The sequence below is a fragment of the Eptatretus burgeri genome, chromosome 7 (assembly GCF_056783735.1).
Source record: "Eptatretus burgeri isolate ZD-2024b chromosome 7, Ebu_testis_v1, whole genome shotgun sequence".
NCBI lineage: Eukaryota > Metazoa > Chordata > Myxini > Myxiniformes > Myxinidae > Eptatretus > Eptatretus burgeri.
The window spans coordinates 90303307-90312781 of NC_140967.1; positions in this window are offsets into that span (position 1 = coordinate 90303307).

A 9475-nucleotide genomic window follows, 5' to 3' on the forward strand; every position below is an offset into this window, starting at 1 on the left:
TGCGAGAATGTTAACTAACATCGTTTGTGATGACTAGACTTGTAAGAGCTCTTGGTTTCACTTTTAACTGCTTGGGAGGGAGGTGGGCGAGAAAGCCGAGATAAACTGGAATAGCCAATCGTCGGAAAGAAGCTTCCACGGCTCGGGCAATTCCATGGGATGAGATTTTATGGCCTTGAGATGAACAAGTATGGAAACCCTTTTTGTGTTGTGTGCACAAAGCACGAAAACTCAAAATGGGCCTTCCTTATTATTTGTGATGTGGTAAAGAAAGTCGTGTGTCTGGCAGGATGGCTTGGAGGTTTGCACTCACCTATTGGCTGTCTAGCCTGGGTTCGCATCCCAACCCAGCTCTAAACTCATCCTGGTGTTTCACAGGTAGGGTGATTTATCAACACGTGTGCCGTCTCTCAGATGGCTGTTGCACTCGGCGTCCCGTCTGCCAGCATCAGTTGGTGGACGATAAAGATCCCACAGTGTCTTTTGCGAAGAGTTGGTGAGCTATTGCTGGCACCCTGAACAAATTACAAATTCCTGCCCTAACTATTGCTGGGATGGCAATGGCAAACCACCTAATATAACTCGTACCAACAAACAGCTTCGCCAGCACCGACACTGTGTAAGGAGTATCAGAATATTATATAAACACTTGAGGTGGTGTGGAGCCTGTCCCTAATCTGCCTTGCTCCACTCTTAACTTTCTGATCATCACAAGCAGTTAAAAGGTCACTTGGTTTCACCCCACATGGTAGGAACATGCACTGTGTACATTCCACCTCTACCCCTCATGCTGACCAATTAAGGAGTCCCTTGACTGGCAGCATCAGGGTCACTGTTACTTCAGAGTGTATGCATCCTAAGTTCCATCAGTGTCATGACAGCAGAGCAGGTAGGGAGAGGGGACGATGAGAGGGTGGGCAAGACAGGTTGGCCCATGTTCAGGTGCCTCGTGATCACATCCCCTCCACTATTTTTCTGAGTGGGAGCTGTTTGTTTATGGCCACACGTGCACCACATCACTTACCGGCTCTTTACCACCTCGTCCCCTACAGTCTCGTCACAACCATACCACGTGACCTACTGGTTCCTCACAACTCCACTGCGTCGCCTACTGTCTGCTCACGGTCACTCCACTTCACCTCCCGTCTCCTCATGGTCACTCTATATCACTATCAGCTGCTCATAATCACTTACCGACTTCTCACAACCACAGTCCACTACCTTCCGGCTCCCGTTACACCACATCATCTACCAGCCCCTCTCAACCACACTGCGCCATCTGCCGGCTCTTCACAGTCGTACCGCAATCCATACCAGCTATTAAAGCCTCCACTGCACCACCGACCGGCTCGTCACGGCCATGCCTTGTCATCTACCGGCTCTTCACGGTCATACCACGCCAAGCACCAACTCCTCACAACCCCACCATGTAACAGCTCCCCACAACCACACCTCATCAACTATCAGCTCTTCATGGCCACACCCCACCATCTACTGGCTCCTCAGAACCTAACTCCACTCCCCACTTACTTTTCTCGGCAACACGGTGCTACCTACTGGCTCCTCACAGTCAGACGATAATACACTGTTGTTCTTCACCACCAGGGAACCATCGTTTGTTTCAAATATGTTTTAGTATCAATCTGCCATCTACCTTCCTCCTCTTCATGCTCACTCCTTCTCTTTCCCCTTCCCCTCATCAATCTTTCATGCGATGATGCTTTCCACAAAATTCCAGCAGAATCGACCTTTTTCAATCCACGTATGACCGATACGGCACTTTTGGAATGATGGAATCCACCCCAGAATGCTCGGTGCGCATGTGCAGAAACCTTTAGAAACAGCAATATTTGGGGCATGTGAACTCCTATCGTGCGTACATAACGAGGTTTGTTACCTAAAAATGACTCGCAACGCTAAACTAATCCAAAAGTACCTGAGAGAAATGGGATGTGCCTTGTCTGTCTGCACAACGAAAGAGCTTGAGGGAGACAATCCTGGTCAAGATACATTTGTAATTAGAAGGGAACTTAGTGGAACGCACATACCTCCACCATGCCTGATCCACGAGAACATATCGAGCATTTTTGAAACCTCGTGCTGTGTATATATATATATATATATATATATATATATATATATATATATATATATATATATATATATATATATATATATATATATATATATATATATATATATATATATATATATATATATATATATATATATATATATATATATATTGTTTTTGGCCCAATCTCTCAATAATGAAGAATCACTTGGACAAATTGAAAAATTCTCGTATCTGGTTCTGATTTCAGATCAGCAAAATCGAATCAGTTCGTCCTTGTCACACACCCAACCTGTCCACTATGTTTCGTTCGAATCCGTCCACAACTTTTTGAGATATCCTGCACACAAAGACAGACGGACAGAGTGAAAACACAACCTCCTTCCACCTTCAGTGGTGGGGGTAAATATACAAACTTGTAAATTAGGTCTGTAATGTGCCCATCTTACTAAAAATGTATTTAATTGCGAAAGTAATTTATAATAATTAATAAATGTCTGTGTGTGTGTGTGTGTGTCTCTCCTCCATAACTCCAAAACCATGAAACCTAGCAACCTGGACCTTTGCATGCATTCTAAGGGAACTCCAAGGAAATGCATGAATGAAAATTGGGTGTTTGGGTCAATTACAACACTCCTTTTGAAGATAATCATTAATGGCCTTATTTAATTATATCCTTTATTTCGGCTTTGTCCTTGGTCAACCCCATTGTCAGTCCTCTGTCAGTGCTGGGGTCTTAATTTCAGCAATGCCTTGACGTGGAACAGGCCACAACGATTTCTTCATGAAGTGCTCAAAATGTTTTTTTGTTTACATCGTTTGACACTCTGGGCAGTGTTTAGTATGATCGATCGGTGATTGCTTGCCAAGCCTGCTGTTCCTTCTCAACCGTTTTGTTGGAGTGTTTGCTTGAGTGCTGAAGCCACTTGCAGAGCACTCTATAAGTTGCTTGTATGTTCGTTTGCAATGCATGGCAAAAGTACCCACACTGTTCCTCTGCACAACACGATCAAAAATGCATCGAACGACCCACAAAGTTCAGGCCCCACCTGCCTGTGTTGCCTGCCGCTCCTTATCGATGGAGGAATGGATGGGATGGTTGGATCAAACAGATGTTTGTAAGCCGTGGCGAGACAGCAGACGGTGGTGTAAATGATTTTTTTAATCATAGCTGTTGCCATTTTTTTGAAAATAAAATTACAAATTGACATTCAAGACTAATGTTCAGTGATGATTTAAATGAGGTACGTATATAAACGTATGTTCTTTGTCTTGGTTAAATTTGACAAAAGTTTAAAATGTAACCTTCACCTCGGAGCGGTCATACTGAGCACTACCGGGAGATGCTCAGAGATGCAACCCCTGGTGGAGTACTTTAGAGGTAATTAGGGGAGTTGTTTCCAAAACCCAAGATCCCCTCCCCACTTACTCCTCGTTGCTCCCCTATCCTCTTCACTCACTCCCATCCCCTCTTCACACCCCTTCCCTCCTGGAATGTATAGCAATTTGTGGTGAAGCATTGCTCTCCCCTCCTAGCTCATCGATCTCCCCTTTCTTGCTCACTCGCTCTATCCCTCATCACGCTATCCCTCCTCATTATCCCTACTCTCCTCTCTCCCTCCTTACTCTCTCCTCCCTCCATCCTCACTCTATCCCTCCTCACTATCCCTCCTTACTCTCTCCGCTCTCCCCCCTCGCCGGTGCTCGCTCGCCCCCCTCGCCGGTGCTCGCTCTCCCCCCTCGCCGGTGCTCGCTCTCCCCCCTCGCCGGTGCTCCCTCTCCCCCCTCGCCGGTGCTCGCTCTCCCCCCTCCCCGGTGCTCGCTCTCCCCCCCCCCCGGTGCTCGCTCTCCCCCCCTGCCGGCGCTCGCTCTCCCCCCTCGCCGGTGCTCGCTCTCCCCCCTCGCCGGTGCTCGCTCTCCCCCCTCGCCGGTGCTCGCTCTCCCCCCTCGCCGGTGCTCGCTCTCCCCTCGCCCGTGCTCGCTCTCCCCTCGCCGGTGCTCGCTCTCCCCTCGCCGGTGCTCGCTCTCCCCTCGCCGGTGCTCGCTCTCCCCTCGCCGGTGCTCGCTCTCCCCTCGCCGGTGCTCGCTCTCCCCTCGCCCGTGCTCGCTCTCCCCTCGCCCGTGCTCGCTCTCCCCTCGCCCGTGCTCGCTCTCCCCTCGCCCGTGCTCGCTCTCCCCTCGCCCGTGCTCGCTCTCCCCTCGCCCGTGCTCGCTCTCCCCTCGCCCGTGCTCGCTCTCCCCTCGCCCGTCCTCGCTCTCCCCTCGCCCGTCCTCGCTCTCCCCTCGCCCGTCCTCGCTCTCCCCTCGCCCGTCCTCGCTCTCCCCTCGCCCGTCCTCGCTCTCCCCTCGCCCGTCCTCGCTCTCCCCTCGCCCGTCCTCGCTCTCCCCTCGCCCGTCCTCGCTCTCCCCTCGCCCGTCCTCACTCTCCGCAAACATATCCCATCCTCACCCTCCCCTCCTCTCCCACCTTCTTGCTCCCTCACCCCTCCCTCGCTCCCCACACCTCTCTCTCTCTTTCTGCCCCCACCCCCAACAACCACCTCTTTCCTGTCAGTGAAGTGATGGGTGGTATTTGCTAGATTTTAATAAAAGTGGTTCCCTTTCCTCTATTTCTAGCTAGCTATCATGTGCAGCCTGTGCCTGCTGGTTGCATCATTTTCTGGGGGCACGACTATGCCGCTGATGTCCTCTATGACCAGTCAACTGGTACTCATTTTGCCGACCTTGGAAGGATGACAGGCTAAATCAACCCATTTGATGTTGATTTAACAGGGGCTCAAGACCCTAAGATCTTAAGCCAGCCACCTTAACCATTATGCCAACTCCAGGCTTCCTCTATCTCTAACATGCAATAATCCCCTTGTTTACTTTTATTTATCCACACCCCACCCCTGTGCCCCTCGATCCAACCAGGCCAAGGGCCAAACCCATCTCAACCCACGCCCTTGCCATCGCCTTTAAGTAAAGAGCTAACGAACCAAGTTCGAAGTCCAGGACCTACCACCAAAGGGACAGTCCAAACTCATGTCCTTTCGTGTAAAGAACCAAGTCTTTAAACACTCACCCCAATGCCATATCTAGACAAAGACTGACCATCTATTGTTCTGCTCGTACAGAGCGATCCGGCTGTGTGGTTGGTCATTCCATGTCGCGTGGTCTCCGTGGACCCATTTTGCCTTCCAAGGAAGTTACTTCTGGGTTCACGCTTGTACAGAAGTGGCATTTTACACAAGATTTTGGTGGAATTATGGTATGCTTTGTGGGGTGCCACAAAAGTTGATTGATCTGATTTCTGAACTAGACTCTGGTGCAGCGTGTGCTGTGAGGTGTGGTCGTTCAATCTCTGACTTATTTGCAGTTGTTACTGGAGTTCATCAGGGGTGTGTACTGGCCCCCACACTCTTCAACACTTGCATGGACTGAATTTTGGGGAAGATGTCGGAGAGATCAAGCTGCGGTGCACCCTTGGGAATGTCAGGATCTCTGACCTTGATTTTGCAGATGATGTAGTCATTCTTGCAGAAACACTGGATGAATGAGGAATCGGAGCTGCTGGGATTATGGGTTTCCTGGGTCAAAACTAAGATCTAGGCATTCAGTGATATATTGGATGTTTGTACCTGGTTGTGGTGAGGATGTTGACGTCATTGAAAGATTCACTTCCGCTGGCAGTGATTGTCATGTCCCCGCAGGTTGTGAGCCGTAGGTCAATAGACGTCTGGGTTGGGCCTGGGGAGTCATGGATTCACTGGATCATGGGGTATGGCGCTGTCGGTACCTGTACAGGAGGACGAAAGTCCGAGTTCAGGTCCTTGGTGCTTCCAGTCTCACTCTGCATATGTGAGACTTGGGAGCTGAGATGGAGACTTGACTCCTTCGGAACGAGGTCTCCTCAGAGAATTATTGGCTATCGCTGGTCGGACTTTGTATCCAACGAGCAGTTGCTGAGAGAGACTCAAATGAGATTTGTTGTCTGTATAGTCTGTGAGCGTCAGCTGTAGATGTATGGACAGGTGGCTCTATTTCCTGACGCTGATCCTGCTCACCAGATTCTCTCAGCGAGGGAGCCTCGTGAGTGGAGGACGCCAATGGGACGACTGCGTGCCTCGTGGTTGCAACAGGTTGATCAGCATCTCAAGCAAATGGGGATGGGCTAGGCATCTGCCCAGGGGGGTGGTCAGACGGAGGCCTCTGGAGTACCGACAACGTGGATGCAGCGACGTGGTGCTCCAGCGCATGCTCCCGTCCCTGACCTGTGCAGCATGGAGCTGCTGGATTCGACCAGCACAAGGCAGAATAATGCACAAGTTCCCTCGTGACAATGGCAAATGTGCGATTTGGACAGCGAAACTGCCCAGAGTTGGATGGTTACCCTCTGCCGAATCGTATTTATGTTCGGTACGTACCTAATTGGGATACCTCAAATTACGATGAAGATTTGTGTCTTGCTCAGTGATTAGAAAATTGGAGTATGGTGGTTTTAGTTTTCTGTCAGGCCATGGAGTACAAGAACATATCTTGTGCGGGTGATGGTCACTTTTTCTTGGTTGCTTACATGGACACCTCATCTCCTCATTGAGAGAATTCAAGAGGGATAGCAGCACTTGAGTCTCGTAACGTATTATTGCAGTACAGTAAAACCGCATGCCTCCAAGGCAATGGCACACAACATAAAGCAATCCCATTGCAGTTATTTCAATATTATGTGTATTCGTCCTTTCCATATGTCTCGTGGGTTAAGGGAAAAGATGCATTGCGTGGGACTCCTTCAGTTGGAGTTCTTTAACCTTCAATGTTTGCGTTCTTTCACCCGGCCTTGCGTGGGACTCCTTCAGTTAGAGTTCTAATACCTCTTTGTCAACCCTTGCAGTTCTTCCACCCCTTTGCTACACCCCTTTCTCTCACACGAAACGCACAAGCAAGCACGGAAATCAGTACAGACTAATAGTAACCAAGCAAGTGTTCCGCGAGTCCCTCGTTTGCCTTTGCACGCCAATTTTCCATTCAAAACTGCGCACTAATTCTCAACCACCATTTCGCCTCAGACCTTCATTCCGCTCACCAAACTATACCATGCTCACCACAACCACTTCAAACGACAAACGCGACCATTACCATCTCGTTACAAGGAACTTCCACCTCTTCCCCACAACGTCATAATGTACCGCGACTTCACTACAAACGCCACAATGTGCTTCTACTACTCTACAACAACCTCAACTGCGACATACTCATCAAACACTTAGCACAGCCTTGAAGGACACGGAGATGGAGGTCAGGTTATTTTGGGGCATAACTCGAAGCACGAACGTGTGCTGGAGCTCGTTTGAGGACCTACGGGTAGCACAGGGATTTCCCTAAAATCCTACATTTGAATGAAGACCAGCCCACTTTAGGATCCAGAGAGTGCATCCAAAAACCACAGCCCCATGTAAAGGTCAGGAGCTGTTTCGCATGCCCCTGTTTGCCAGTGACTGAGCCATTTTTTTGCCTTCGGGGTGTGGCTTTGACCGCTATGGACCTATAGGGGAGCTAAATTTCATTAGAGCTTCTTTTGATCCGATGTTTGGCTCCTCCCCTTGTCAGGGGCGAATAAAAGGGTCAAACTCGGCTCATTTCGAGCAGAGTATCGCAGGGGACAGAGCTGGAGAGATCGCAGGAGAGAATATCGCCAGACTTCAGACCTCACTGGGGAGACGGGCAGCGCAAGGACAAGCGTCGAGTCAGCGTGACCAGGCGTGGGGTCATGCATTGCTGCTGCGAGCCGGGACTGCTTCCATTTCAATGTCACTCATTTCGGTTGCATCTTGCAGCGACACTAAAGTCACATTTGCTCTACAGCGAGGATACGGCGGCCGTACCCCCCTGAATTGACAGAAACGTGCGGCGGCCGCAAAGTTTCTGAGGTGGCCTCAGGGTGTCCCTACGCCGTATGGCTATCATTTACAGGCCGTAAGGGTCTCCGTAGAATTAGAGCGCGGAGTTATAACTTTTTTTCATTTCTAGGTTGGCCGTAGCAATTCGACAAGCCATAGCCATGACGTAGATGTGTTCCACGTCGACCTACGTAGGGCGTACGGTGGGCTTGCGTTATTCGTGCGGCTGCCGTAGGCTCTTATCAATGAAAAATGAATTTTGCCAACCCTCAAAAAATTACGGCGGCCGCACTATTTCCATGGTCGCCGTAGGGTAGTCCTAAGGCGTCCCTGTGTTCAACGTACGGTGGCCTTGCGGTCTGTGTGACTACCTGCGGGCAACGCAGGGTCGACGCACGGTTCCCCTGCGCCCACTGTGCGTCCTACGTACGGCCTCCATGGCAGTCTGCATCGACCGTGCGCTACCGCTAGAGATCGGAGTATAGTTGTTTGCCACCAGTGTTGGGCACAAAAGCGATGATCCGATAACAGATAATTATCTTCTTCCAGTGGGAACAGAACTTCCAGTGGGAAGTTAACTTCCATTTATCATTATCGGACCAGTTCCGATATCGCACCAGACCAGTTATCGGACCAGGACTTCCGATAACTCTTTTTTTTCTTTTTTTTTAGTCCCATAATGTCCGTTAATTTTTTGTCCAATAACATTTTTATCGTTTCTGGATCGCATTTCGCTGAACTAATTAATTATCAATGAGGAGAAAAATGTGCATGATTATAGATTACTTGTTTTACAAGATAATGCTGAATCGGGCCGCCGCGTGAAGAAGAGGAGGAGGAGGAAGAAGAATAAGAAGAAGCCTTGCAATGGCGACTTCCTCAGCCATGCGGCTGCTTGGCTCTGCAGGTACTGGGTTCGGTCAAGGTTGGGAAACCGGAAAAATAAAAACATATGTGACTGCTACATTGTGTGACCGTGGAAATATTGCGGCCGCCCTATAATTGCTAGTGGCCGTAGATGTTTTTAGACCCTACGGCCGCCGAGCCAAATGTGACAAGACTCTTACATGAACAAAGACTCTTACATGATTTACGATAGGATTTTTTCTCTCATACATCTTTCTTCCACCATCCATCTCTCGTCTACTGTGGACGCAAAAGAGCAATCAATGCTGGCAAGCCCAACCAACTGTTCTTTTCAGAACAAAACCCAAGAGCGAACTGAACTGACCTGTACCTCACATTCTTCCTCTTACACTATGACGCACCCCACTTACACTTCTCAAACATGCACCCTAGACATCCTCAGTATTTCTCCCTCATTTCCTTTCCTAAATGTTCTAGGTTGCACAGGTCTGCCTGCCATGCCAGGTATTGAGAGGTCATTAATCCTCAACTGTTTCTATCTCTCTGGGCTATTTCTAATTTTTCTTGGGTTTTTTGTGTGCAGATGGCATCTGTCGTAGCATAAGTTAAGATATTGCCATTTGCCGCACCCCACAAATTCCTTGCTTTCCCTGCTGTA